The 12,596-nt window shown below is 32.4% G+C and overlaps 1 pseudogene; it reads left to right on the top strand.

Moving 5' to 3' along the window:
* Positions 1-5,712: 5,712 nt before the first annotated feature.
* On the top strand, positions 5,713-11,281 carry LOC105293472 (annotated as a pseudogene).
* Positions 11,282-12,596: the final 1,315 nt, after the last annotated feature.

The raw sequence follows: 12,596 nt of genomic DNA, 5'->3' as shown, positions 1-12,596 counted from the left end.
CAGAAAGTCATAGTTTTTAATATCACAGCTGTTTTTTTTAATTGAATGTTCATTAAATTAGAACTTAGGGTGTTTCATAACAATTCTTCTTTTCCTTGTAAATGTTTAAAAATAATAGATTTTGTTGCAATTTATTCATAAGAATAAATCATAATATATTCATAAGAATGACATTCAAAAATGTCCCTTATAACGCAGGTTTTAGGGATTTCTTTTATCTGGATGACTGAAAAACTGAATATTATGGATGCTTTAGCAAGTATTCAGAATCAGTCATACTGGGTTAGGTTCAAAGGAACTATACATACACAAAATGAAAGTCAACCTGTCGGCCGTATTAGCTACAAAAACAATTGTTTATTTGTTCAGTTTATTTCTCAGTGCACATTCTTTTACAATATTCTTCTTATTTTGAATTCTTCTCATTGGTAAATGTTGTTTATTAATAAGTAAAACCAATCTTCTATACTCCTGGGCTATAAAGTATATTATGTAATTTATTGAGAATTATAACTTCTTTGGCTCTTCATCTGTCAATGCTGAAATTAATCCCAAGGATTACTTTATCCAATAGGAATAGAACTTTTATTTACTCAGTCTATTCAATTTTAAAAATAAATAACAACTTAGCTTTAGTGTTTAGTATTTTTCTTTTTAATCTGCTACCCAACTGATAGATAAAGCCAATGTTTAGCAATACATGTCAGGTGCATGTCCTCTCTTGAAAAATAACAAAGTAAAAAGAGGGAAGGGAAAAAAGGGAAAAGAAGAAAAGAAAGAAAAGAGAGAGGGAGGGAAGGGAGAGGACTTTAGTCATGATTTTTATTCAACATAAATTATAATTAACAACTATATTTAAAATATAAATCAGAAATCTATGATAAAACTTTCAATTACACTTCCCTTTGCCATATCAAATATTATTGTATAATAGTGAATTTTTCTTTACAAAATAAAACACATTTAGAAACATCTATTTACGGAGAGCCGTAATTCTAGAGTTAAAGAAAATAAAGCGTAACTAAAATTTTTCACCTGAAAGAATATTTAACAAAATCTAAAATTTATCATCTTCTCCTTCCTCCAAGACTGTTTGCTGACTTTCATCAGCATTTTAGTGCTATTTTGCTTCTACATTTTCCAAATTAGTCATAATTATTACTATCGTTTATAAAATTAGTACTTGTTTATTGTATGATCAGCATAGTTTTAATATTAACCATCATATAATTTGGAGTTAAATCATCTTTTGATGTTTATAACTTCAAAAAGTTAGATCTCATTATAAAATTATAAAAATGACATAGAAGTTGAATGCTATACAATCATTTTCTTTCTTGGTTATTCAGACTAAGGCATCTGTAACTAACATAGTACCAACCACGCTAAATATGTAATGAGAATACTTTCTTGGGCTTTAACTTATGCATTTCTGAATTCCAGCATTTAGTTATAGGGAACCATTAGTCCAGGACCATTTTAATTAAATTTATGTCTTTTTTTTTTTTTTTTTTGCATAAGAGAGATAATATGAATTTGTGTTGCAAATCCAAACGAAGGCATGTTTATGATGATAACTTCACATAAATAATTAATTTGGATTCATGACTGTGCAGTATCACTTTTCTTACAGTAACTTAAGATTGAGAGGTGAGACTTGTTTGCTTCCAGAGGGGATAAATCTGTGGGATGTCAGCTGTAGGAGTTTGTCTCTGATTTGACCTTCTCCTCAGTTTAGGGCCTCAGCATTTTATCCCCAAAAGACTGAAAAGCAAAGGAAACCAAAGCCCAAACCAAGTTCTGTAAATTATCTCAAGGCATATGTGGCTTTGGTGTTCTGTCTACTTCTGTGGGTTTCTAACTGTAGGGAGGAAAAATAATTTCCCCTTTATCCTTCTGAGTTGTTGGCTGAAACTTTTATAACAAAAAGACAGCTTAACAAGATAAAAGCAAATCATATATAATGCATGCAGCATACAGTAGACAGCACACAGCACACGAGAAAACATCATCCAAAAGCAACTCAAATAGTAGTTCAGAATTCCCATTGATATGTCATCAATTGAACAATACATTTGTAAAGAAATGGCAGGGCAAAGGGGTTTGGGCAGGAGTAGTAAGCTGTGGAGAAGTAACTAGGAAGATAAAGGTTTATTTAACAAGATTTATTTTTATAGATTTCTCAGCCCCAATGTCCTATTTCTGATAATTAGAAAAAGTTTTCCTTCTTCCTAGTACCTTTCACATGAGTTTTACCTTCTGCTTTCAGGAAGAAAAGGAGGGTCAGAGTGCCCTTCTTACATTTGTTATTTCTCAAGTTTCTTTAACTCAAAATAATCAATATGCCAAATGCTTTGGGGTAACATGCTCAGAAAACCCTTACCGTCTTATCTTAGATTTTAACCAAGTAAATACTCACCATCAAACAATGTTTTCAATGCATTTACGAAAAAAATATGTATACTTCTTCTTAACTTATATGGCTTTTTTGAATATTATGGCTTACTATGTTTCTTAAAAAATATATGTAGAATTACCCAGACAACCATATATTAGAAAGAATACCTTTAGTAACACACAGATACAGTTAGGAAATTCTGTCTACAATAGATAGTTTAAGATTGGGTTTCCAGAATATATAATGCACATACATTAAAATGTTAAAAAATGTATGTATGTATGTGTGTATAAATATGCAAAAATATATACATATCTTGCAGTGGAAATTTCAACTAACAAATAACCAATAATATACTTCTTAAAATAACTATTCTAAATACTTGTCATGCTTGATAATCTTATGGTATAGACACCAGACAATGTCAATCTTATATTATATGCAAATCTTTTTCAGAAAGTCATAGTTTTTAATATCACAGCTGTTTTTTTTAATTGAATGTTCATTAAATTAGAACTTAGGGTGTTTCATAACAATTCTTCTTTTCCTTGTAAATGTTTAAAAATAATAGATTTTGTTGCAATTTATTCATAAGAATAAATCATAATATATTCATAAGAATGACATTCAAAAATGTCCCTTATAACGCAGGTTTTAGGGATTTCTTTTATCTGGATGACTGAAAAACTGAATATTATGGATGCTTTAGCAAGTATTCAGAATCAGTCATACTGGGTTAGGTTCAAAGGAACTATACATACACAAAATGAAAGTCAACCTGTCGGCCGTATTAGCTACAAAAACAATTGTTTATTTGTTCAGTTTATTTCTCAGTGCACATTCTTTTACAATATTCTTCTTATTTTGAATTCTTCTCATTGGTAAATGTTGTTTATTAATAAGTAAAACCAATCTTCTATACTCCTGGGCTATAAAGTATATTATGTAATTTATTGAGAATTATAACTTCTTTGGCTCTTCATCTGTCAATGCTGAAATTAATCCCAAGGATTACTTTATCCAATAGGAATAGAACTTTTATTTACTCAGTCTATTCAATTTTAAAAATAAATAACAACTTAGCTTTAGTGTTTAGTATTTTTCTTTTTAATCTGCTACCCAACTGATAGATAAAGCCAATGTTTAGCAATACATGTCAGGTGCATATCCTCTCTTGAAAAATAACAAAGTAAAAAGAGGGAAGGGAAAAAAGGGAAAAGAAGAAAAGAAAGAAAAGAGAGAGGGAGGGAAGGGAGAGGGAAGGAGAGAAGGAAAGAAGGAGGAAGGAAGAAAACAAAAAGAAAAGATCCAAGGGCTTTATTTTTGGAGCAATGAATTCATGATTTGTTAAAAAGTTTATTTGCAAAATATGACCACACGTGGAGAGTATTTTTGTATTACAATTTTAAGATGTGAGGACTATTTTAGGAAATTAAAATGTGGCACAATCAGTTGAATACTTGAGTCTGTAATCTACTATGTTCTCACAGATTTAGTACTAAAATATGAAGAATGGGGATGAGGCACATTCAAAATTATTTTCCATCTCGAAAAAAGTATAATAGAGGATATGTTTATATGCAGCCAGCAATGATTAAAAAGAATAAAAATAAGCTGATACACAAAATCCCTTAAAAAATTCCTTTAAAAAGTACGTGTGTGTGTGTGTGTGTGTGTGTATATATATATGTATATATATATAAAAAGTACATATGTGTGTGTGTGTGTGTATATATATATATATAAATATATATATATATTTAGAGATAGATCTATCTATCTATCTATCTATCTATCTATCTATCTATCTATCTATCTATCTATCTATCTATCATCCATCCATCCATCAATCTATCTATCATCTATAAATCTTTCCATCTATCGATCTAGCTATCTATCATCTATAAATCTTTCCAGCTCCATCCCCTACCATCTTGCCAGTCTTTGGCAAATAACAAACTATGTTCTATTATTTTGCAATAGTTTTTCATGGTCCTTTTGCAACGAGTTTTGCTATGAATTTTTGCATTAATTTAAACAGTTTTTTCTGCAGTTTGGGGATAATTAGTGACATTTGACAAAGAACATAAAGTACATGTTTGTTCAAATAATGAAAAAATGGTAAGCTTTTCAGATAAGTTTTTTTTTTCTAATTTGAACGAATAGTTACTTAGCAAGAGGAAGGCTAGGGTAAAACATCCAAAGCAGAGAAAAATTATCCCCAGTTGGAGTCATGTTTTCTTCTCTTCTTTGAATAAATCATGCATTTTCTTATTTTAGGGATTTGGACACGTTGTACCTTCTAACTGGAATGGCAAAGAACAGCGTTTCTTCTTGTCTAACTCCACATCTCTTCTCATATGTTACTTAGTGAGGCCATCCTATCTAAAATTGTAACCTTTCTATCTCAACACTTCTTATTTTACTTCCTTGAAAATCTACTCACTAAATGATAGATAAACCCAATGTTTTAGCAGTGAATGTCAGGTATACATCTTGAAAAAGAATGAAGGAAGGAAAGGAAGAAGGATGAGAGGGAGGGGAGAAGGAAGAAGGAAGGAAAAAAGTGAAGGTAAAATAAAAACTTTAAAAATTTTCTAATTCTTAATTTACCTAACAGATAATAATTCGCTCAAAATAATAACAATACGTTTGACTATGTATGCTTATGTTTATATCGTACACCCATGCTGATGTATTCTCATATATAAATGAAATGAACAACAGCAATGACACAATGAGAGGAAGGAACAAGGATTATTTTGACATTATATGGTACTTTCACTACCTATGAATTGTTATAGTGTTATTTGAAAGTGGACTTTGCTTAGTTTTAAATACACAAGGCAAACTCTAGAGCAACCACTAAAAAAAAGGTAAAAAAAAAAAATAGGTATAACAATAATGCTAAGAGAGAAAAGAAATCAAATAAAATGCTTGATTAAAATGATGAAAGGCAGAAAAAGAGGGGAAGATGAAGTAAGGACAAAGAACAAGGAAAACAAATAGAAAACTGACAAATATTGTAAATATTAATACAACTGTATCAATAATCACTTTGAATATCAGTGGCCTAAAGGCTCCAATAAAAAGACAGAGACTGCGAAAGTGGATCAAAAACGAAGATCCCATGATATATCGTCTAAAAGAAACCCATGTTAAGCATGAAGACAAATAAAGATTAAAGTAAATGGTTGTAGAAAAACAGACCACGCTAACACTGATCACAGGAAAGTAGGCACAGTTATATTAAGTTCAGACAGAGCAGACATCAAAGTCAGGAAAGTTGTCAGGGATAAAGAAGGCATTACATAATGACGGCATTAAGAAGGTCAATTCTCCAAGAAGGTATAACTGTTCTTAACATATATGAATTAACAACAGGGTATCGAACTATATGAGGCAAAAACTGATAGACCAGCAAGAAGAGATGGATGGAAACTTCAACACACTTCCATCAGAACGGGGAGCAAAAGTAACCATTTTGAAACACTCCTGGAACATTCTCCAACAAATGCCAACACTCAGGGCGACTACTTTAGCAGAATCTTACCTGAATTGGTGGAAGGACAGTTAACCAACTCCCATCCCTTCTAGCACTGCTGTCTCACCTAGGAGGAGGAGAACAGAAGTCAAAAAACATTTCTGGTGGTCTTCAGTCCAACATGTAAGGAACTTAAAGGTCATCACTCCCATTCACACAAGAAAAAAAGCTGAACAAACTGAACATCAACTCTTCTTAGATCCATTAGCAGTTGGGGTAATAGCGCAAATCAATGCTTCTCAAATTGGAGAAACGGATAGGCAGATACAGGAAATGACAGTTTACCAGAGCAGAATCTCAGGAACAGAAATTTCCATGGAAACCAGTACAGGGAATGAAGACCTAAACTATACTCGATGAATTGCCGGAAGTCCAGTGTGACAAATTTGAGAGACAAAAATTCCAGGGGACATCCAGTCTCAGGGGATCCTCATTGTTTTGTGAGTTTTCCCTCTGGGAAGCCTGCCACGTTCTTACTATGAAAACTGGGGGAAAAAAAAAACCCTCTTAGTGCCTGCACAGAGAGGAGGAAAGTAACCATTTTGAAGTAAGCCTAGAGCATTTCTTTTTCTTCTTAACAAGGCCTGTTCTCAAGAGAAACTAGTTTATCAGAGCCTAGAGAACTTGGGGGAAGGGCAGTACCCAACTCCAGCCTTATCTAGCTTTCCCGTCTCAATGATACTGGACAACTCAGGGCTCAGAAGTATTTCTGCAGGTCACGGCCCAGGGGAAGAAGCTCACTAAAAGACTGAGATCTAATCACAGGATTATCATATGCTTTCCCTACGGCCACGTGGATAGCGCTCCTGTGTCCTCACAGGAGAATACAGCTGAAAAACTGCCCATTTCAGGTCCTATTTTAGAAGAAATCTAGAGGCAAACCCAGATCCAACAGGGAGACAAAAACATGGACACAAGAGGACATTTTAGCCTCTAACAACTACAGCTACAGCAAACAGCAAACACAGCTTCACTTCTTGCCAGATAAACATAAAATTTCACACTAAAGGCCTATGTACCTCAGCTCCCTTTATCCAGCACATCAAATTGAGCTCTTCACAAAAATTTACAAGGTGCACTAAAAGACGAAGAATCTATGTTGAAGAGAAAGAGCTAAGAACAGAACTTGGTACAGATATGACAGAGATGCTGGAATTATCAGACCAGAAATTTAGAACATATATGATTAATATCTGAAGGCCCGAATGGAAAAAGTAAACACTGTTCAAGAACAGATGGGTAATATAAACAGAGTGAAGGATATGCTAAGAAAGAATGACAAGGAGACGCGACAAGTCAAAAACACTGCGACGATGATGAACTAATTATTACTTCAGTGACTTAAGTAACAGGTTTTGCTTTAAGTCTTTTGTATGAAAGTTTGTGAATGAGAATTTAATATTTATTCTACATATTTTTACTTTGGAGTAAAATCAAAATTTAGAGTTAAAGGGATTTAAATTTTTTTTGTTTGTAGGTCTTAAAGTTACTAATTAACATTTTTTCTCTTCATACATATATACATAGATTTTTTTCTATAAAGTTACTAGTTAACATGTTTTCTCTTTATGCAAATATACATTTTTTTCTTCTATGTCAAGTGTTAATAGTTTGGTTTGGCTTTAATTTTAAATTGAAGTTTTATCTGGCTCTCTGACTATAAGGAAAAGGTCTCTATGCCAAAGTTGTGATTAACTTTATAGATGCAGGAGAATTATGGAAATGCATCATGCAAAATGCCTACTTGCCCAAATTATTCCATGACCTTGTGCTTAGGCTGAGTTTTAAATAATTCAGTGATTGTATTGAATGAATAAATTTGTATTGCTTGTTACTCTAAACAGTCATGCATTCACTTTTCCTTGCCATTTTTAATAAAGCCTACTTTTCTAATATTCATGAAATATTGCATTTCAATTAAATTACATAGGTTTTGAGAAAATAGTTTGCCCTAAGCAGTTTAGTGTTGACACCAACTGTCACTTGCTTTTCTTTGGTATAATGCCCAAGGAGGCTTTGAGTCCAACTAATGCAAAGTACTGTCACTCTTTAATGAGATACTTTTTGATCATGTATAACACAACACTGTCTGAGGAATAGAATAATAAAGAATATTTTGTTTATGAGGGACATGATATATCAAAATATGCAGAGATGTTCAAAATAAACTTTTGCTACTTTAGTGAAAATTATGTGTATGCTGTTCTAATTCTCCTGAATTCTAAGTATATGCATGTAAATACATTATATTTTCTCAAATTTTTCTTTTGTCTTTTATTTACATTACCTGTCATCATGGTACACAGATAAGTGGACAGAGAGAACAAGTGGATTTTTGGATTACTGGATTAATTTAGCTTTTAAAGACTAAAAATTCTCATGCAACTTTTACCTTTTAGTAACCTGTTGAATGTCCCCCATATTTTATGACGCTGATGCCTCAAATAGTTTTGATGTTCTTCAGTTATCTCTTACTGAATCAGAACATTAGTTAAAAAAAATGACATTCTATAACTAGAAATAGCAGCAATAATCTTTAAGTTTGCTAGGTCTGGTGATTTTAACATATTATCCTCTATTTAATTATATTACATTTTCTTAATGAACTCGGCTTATTTTGACAGTAGCATAATTTTAATCAATTTTAGGCATAATAAAACTATAACTGCCATTCCCTTAAAAAGAAGCAATACAAAATTGAAAAATGTGATGCTTTATACTTAGAATACCAGGAATTAATAGTACATACATATTAATAACCACTGTCTAGTTATCTTTTTAAAATTTTTCCATACATACTACATTACCATTGGGTTGATAGCTTTGGATCATTTCACATTGAAATTATTGGCATTTTCATAACAAAACATTCCTTTCAGGTATCCTCTCAATCACCTAAGCTCTCTTCTTCTATAAAGGCAGTTGGTTTCAGGCAGCTGGGATTTGATGTCACAAAAGAATTTTAAATCTATTCCATTGCACGGGGCTTCAAAAAAGACACAGTCAGAATCTGCCACAGGAATTTTGGAAAGCATTTTCATTTTTACAAAAGCAAGGAAAAATAACCCTATTCATTTTTCCTCTTTAATTCACTTGGCTGCACTGTAGAACCCATGAAAAAAGGAGTAACTTCAGGTAGCCCAAGTTCCCACACTACCACTCATTTTCTTTTGTGTAGCTGATTAATAAATCAATATGCAATAATATAGTGAAATACAGTGCAAAATGGTATCTATAAAATGGTTTCAGGGAGGTTTTTAAAGATTATCTCATTAACCTAGATAGCCATTTTTCTCAGCCTTATGCAAAGAGACCCATCTTCAGCTACATAAATAAGCTGACTTCCAAGGTGGCTTCTGGGACCCCCGTCCTCCAGAAGGCATTCTCTGCATCACATTCTCTTTTGGAATATGAGGGACACCTGTGACCGCAATGCAATAGCGGCTCCTGTGATTATTACTTTTTATGGCTAAAATGACGGTGTAGTCACTCCGTGAGTATGTCATAAGGACTGTCCATCGCAGCAGACACGAGAGAGATTCTCCTCCTGCTTTTGAAGAAGTGAGCTGCCAGGCTGTGAGAGAGTTGAGTGGCGAGGTCTAGGAGCTGAGAGTGACCCCCAGCAGACACTGCGAGGGAATGAAATTTGCCAACAGCTACGTGAGCGTGGGGAGCACAAACATTAAATAAAACCACAACTCCAGCCAGTATTTCGGTGGTGCATGTCTGGTAAGACTTAGAGCAAAGGATCCAGCTAACCCATGCCATGTTTCCTTACCTTCAGAAACAGTGACAAAAATATGTGTTGTTTTAAATGCTGAGTTTGCAGTGATTTGGTATTCTTTAATAGAAAATTAACACAGTATACAAGGGTTTAAAATTTGAACATATATCAAAAATCATTATAAATGTCTTTGAAATTATTTATCAATATATTACATATTTAACATATGTTTAATGTTTGTTTTAATGTATTAGAAACTATAAATATCAATTATAAATAATATATGTTGGAGGGAACTATAAATATTAATTCCAAATAGTATACATTGAAAAATACTACAGCCTATATATTTATATACATATATGTACATGTGTATGTGTGTTTACACACATATACATTTATATCAAGGTATACACACCTATATATGCTTACAGCAAGGTACATATATATGTTTACACTCACAAATGCCCATGTATACACACATATACATCACAAATATGTATCTCTAAATGATATGGAGAAATATATAACCCTAAATAAACTGAAAATTTTAAATTGATCAATATTGTATATCTTGTTCAGAATTAGAGAAGAATGACATCAAAATAAAATAGGAAGGATTGTGTACATAAAAAGTTCATTACCATCTTCTAATTCAGGATATCAATATTGCTGCTTAAATATCTTTAAATTTCCACTATGACAAAATAAATTATTTAATTGAATAAAATAGAATTATGTCTCAGAACAACATAATTTTTTAATTTATTTTTTTTGAAATAATTTTTTAGCCTTTTGGCTCTCTAGGCAGCACCACATCGGTCAGCAGGAACAAGCACCCTATGAAAGGTGGCAAAAGGGAGCCAAGAAGAAAGTAGTTGACCCCCAATCTAAGACACTTTGGTATGCTGTGAAAGCACCAGCTATGATCAATATAAGGAATGTGAAAAAAAACAAACAAACCCCAAAAAACTAGTAACTAGAAGTCAAGGAACCAAATTAACACGTGATGGTCTCGAGGGATGTGTTATTGAAGTGAGCTTAGCTCATCTGCAGTATGATGAAGTTGCATTTTGAAAACTCAAGCTAATTATTCAGGATGTTCTTGGCAAAAACTGCCTGACTAATTTCCATGGCATGGATGTCCCCATGACAAGATGTGTTCCATGATCAAAAAATGGCGGACCATGATGGAAGCTCATGCTGATGCCAAGGCTACCATTATTTGCTTTGTCTGTATTGGTTTTACTGTAAAACACAACAATCAGATTCTAAAGGCCTCTTATGCTCAGCATCAATGGGCCCACCAAGCCCAGAAGAAAGTGATGGAAATCAGGACCCGTGAGGGGCAGACAAACAACTGGAAAGATGTAGCCAAAACATGGACTGTGGATAGCACTGGAAAAGACATAGAAACGGCCTGCCAGCTATTCATCTGCTCCATGATGGCTTTGTTGGAAAAGTCAAAATGCTAAAGCAGCCCAAGACTGAACTGGGAAAGCTCATGGGGCTTCACAGTGAAGGTAGCAGTTCTGGAAAACCTACTCTGGATGGGACGGGTGCTAAAGTTGAATGAGCTGGTGGATATGAGCCCTTGCTCCAAGAATCTATTTAAAATTCAGACTTTTAATGGTGACAGATAAAACCTATTCACACTATCTAAAAAAATGAAAATAAAAAATACAATAATTTTTAAAAATGTATACATAATTTTGCTATATTAAATTCTAAAATGTAAATACATTTAAATAAAAACTGTTGTTTGAATTAGCTATAAATTTAATAGGATGCATATTTTAGTGCATCAAAACTAATATATCAAAGAGGTTGAAGAAGATTAAAGGGGTTCAAATATATGATGACAAAAGGAAACTTGACTTCGGGGGCTGAGCCCACAATGCGATATACAGATGATATATTATAAAATTGCATACTTAAAACATATAATCTTATTAACCATTGTCACTCCAATAAATTTAATAAAATTAGAAAAATCTTTGTGTCTATTATTTTATTTTGTGTCTATTTAATCTCTATTTTAGAGTTCAGTATTCTGTTTTATAGTAACTATTTACATTTTTTAATGAAATGGGTAATTTATAAGGTAAATAAATCCATCAAAATATAAAGGTCTTGTTTTACATTCAATAATACCAAACAATAAATAAGTGGTATTAGTTTATGAAATAATTTTAAAAGGACATAAGATTTTGTAGAATTCTATCCATGTATATTTTAGCAACAATAGTGAGTGATCCTTTAGATCTTCATGCAATTTATCCTGCATTTCACTTTAAAATGTTCAGGTCTAAAGTAAAAGCTGGTTACTGTTAAATATCTAGGACATACTCATGCTGAAAGTAATTTTTTTTATGCCATAACTTCCTTTCTTTAAATATTATTAGATGATATGGGGCAAAACTAGAAAAGCAAAATGTGGACCAACTTAATATTTAATTTACAAGTGAGAAATTCAACCTAAAGTAACAAATAAAAGGTAGATGAGTAAAATTGGTCCTAATGAGCTTTGAATTTCTAATCTGTCCAAAGAACATTTTTTTTTATAAATCAAAGACTGAATAATAACTGTACTCCGAAGGCTAAATGACCTTCTGACTATATTAATGCTCTATCTTGCCTTTATTTGAGGTAGCCTAGTATATTTTTTTTTCTTGTTAAAAATAGCTACCATTATTCAGTTTTCTAGAGTTTTGAAAGTGCCTAGCTAAGCTTATATTTTTTCTGAGGTAAGCTAACCTTATGAAATTAATGGCTGAAAAAGAAATTAACAGACTTTAGGAATGCTAAAATGTAATCTGTTAATAATTTCAGAAAAGAATACCTTCTAAAATTCAAATGCATAAATAGAACTCAAAAAGTATAGAATACTCAGGACTCAATTTATCTCAACAACACGTTTTCAAAATATT

The sequence above is a fragment of the Pteropus vampyrus genome, unplaced genomic scaffold, assembly GCF_000151845.1.
Source record: "Pteropus vampyrus isolate Shadow unplaced genomic scaffold, Pvam_2.0 Scaffold73, whole genome shotgun sequence".
Classification (NCBI taxonomy): domain Eukaryota; kingdom Metazoa; phylum Chordata; class Mammalia; order Chiroptera; family Pteropodidae; genus Pteropus; species Pteropus vampyrus.
The sequence above is the reverse complement of the archived record's forward strand: the minus strand, read 5'-3'. Positions and strand labels throughout refer to the sequence as shown.